This window comes from Melanerpes formicivorus, unplaced genomic scaffold (genome assembly GCF_026170545.1).
Source record: "Melanerpes formicivorus ecotype bairdi unplaced genomic scaffold, bMelFor1.0.p_v2 SCAF_8, whole genome shotgun sequence".
In the NCBI taxonomy this organism is placed as follows: domain Eukaryota; kingdom Metazoa; phylum Chordata; class Aves; order Piciformes; family Picidae; genus Melanerpes; species Melanerpes formicivorus.
This window is the reverse complement of record NW_027142360.1, coordinates 19,896,281-19,898,500: the sequence shown is the minus strand read 5'-3', so window position 1 is coordinate 19,898,500 and position 2,220 is coordinate 19,896,281.

Genomic DNA, 2,220 nt, shown 5'->3' with positions numbered 1-2,220 from the left:
TGCGGAAGTGTCGTTAAAGGGGGAAAGGCAGAGGGAAAGGAATCCCCATCCTCTGGCTTTGCAGACGCACCATCCTGCGAGGGCTGGGCTTGCCAGGGGCATTCCCAGGCGGTGCATCAACCTCCGTCCTGCTCCCAGCCGGCAGCCGCCTGCCCTCTGCCCTTCCCAACTCCATCCTGGCTGCAGTGCTGCCTTCTCAGTGCTGCACTTTGTCTCCTGGAGCAAACGAAGAAGAGGGAAGACGTCTGAATGCCTGTGTTGCTGCAGCTCTACATCACACCCCACTTCCACAGCAGCCCATGTGCTGCTTCCCCCAGTGGCCTCCCCATCAGGCACCCATGCTCTGCAGTGATGTGAACCCCAGAGCCCAGATCTGGGGGGAAGAAAGGATCCTCCCAAGGGCTAGTTTGAAACAAAGTTTGCTTATGTGTCCCCCATCGCAAGAAGGACATGGACCTGCTGGAGTGGGCCCAGAGAAGGGACACAAAGATAGACAGCTGCAGCACCTCTCCTGAGAGGACAGGCTGAGACAGTTTGGGCTGCTCAGCCTGGAGAAGAGAAGGCTCCAGGGAGACCTTATAGCTGAAGTTTAGTATCTGAAGGGGACCTACAGAAAAGCTGGGGAGGGACTGCTAAGAAGGACTTGTAGAGATAGGACAAAGGGGAATGGTTTGAAACTGGAGCAGGGTAGATTTAGTCTGGACATCAGGAGGAAGTTCTTTACAATGAGGGTAGTAAAATACTGGAACAGGTTGCCCAGATCTGTGGAGACATTTAGGGTCAAACTAGATGGGGTCCTGAGCAACCTGATCTAGTTGGAGATGTCTCTGCACATTGCAGGGAGTTTGGACAAGATGACCTTTGGGGGTCCCTTCCAACCCAATGCATTCTGTGATGACAGTAATGCTGGATTCTTGCAAGTGGATTGCAAAGAAGGACATACATGTGCTGAGTGTTGAGCAGCACACAGATGCTGCTGCTTTTAGAGATTGAACAGGAAGGAGCTTACTAGTGGCAGTTACCAAGGTTTAATTTACTCAGGAACAGGCCTGGGTGACCAGCCTGGTCAGGATAAACCTTGCCCTTGCAGCGGTGGAGGCCCTCCACATCAAGACAGATACTCACTAGACATTAGATATTCATTACCCATTAGATATTCATTGCCCAGTCACTAAGATAACGTTGCTTTAATACAACCAGATAGATGTTTTAATCTGTCACCTTGTCCCCAAGCAAATCACATCTGGCTGTGGATCTAGTGTGGTTATTCAAGAAATGCCTGACCCAGCTTGCTCTTGACCTGTGGCTGGCTCTGGCTGCTGCTACACCTTCCTGTCCCCAGCTGTCACCCACTGCTATCTCCTTTGGGTGTCCCCCCATCCTCATGGGCTGGCTTGCAGTAACATCCTTAATGACTGAAGTGTAAAACTGTTATCCCTGGTGCTTACTGAGAGGAATAACCAACTCTATTAGTAACACCGGATTCCTTTCTGAATACATTTGCATACATTTCCTCCCTGCCCATTAGGCTGGCTGCTGTGTTTTCCCTCTGCTGCTCCAGCACCTGCTGCACCGGGCTTTTCCAGTCATGTTCCCAATTCAGGCTGGAAAACACCTGCTTGGGTCTGCAAAAACAGGGAGGGCCTGCCTGCCCCCAGACGGGGCAGCAAGGCAGAGAGTGGTGCAGAGAAGAGAAGGTTAGACCACAGGAGAGCCCTGACAAAGAAGCCATGGGGTAGGAACCAGATGAAAGAGTTTCCAGCTGTCGGAGCAGAGCCACTCAAGGTTTCAGCAGGGCTCTGCAAGGCTGTGTGGGTGCTGGTGAAAGCCAAGCCCCAGCCTCAGTGACCCATCAGGTCCCTGGTGTCCAAGGTGCTTTCACAGCTGGGCAGAGGGTGGTTACAATTATGGAACGAGGATGGGAAGTTTCAGGGAAAGGAATAAATTTAAGGTCATCTCTTCTGACAGACACCCTCCAAAGTCCCTGGGGTGCAGTGTCTGATCATGGTCATTGTCATTGTCTTGTCCCTCTGCTCTGCAGCTTCTTGTCCCACCTATGTCATGAAATCTCCTGTGCAGGAGTAAGACAGTTGCGGGTGGGAAAGTTTTATCCTTCTCATCTTGCATCTTCCCAAGAAGATGTGATAATCTTCAAGCCACAGCATTATCTCCTGCTGCAGCACCCAAACCCAACAGCTGAGGCAGCCATCAGAAAGACTT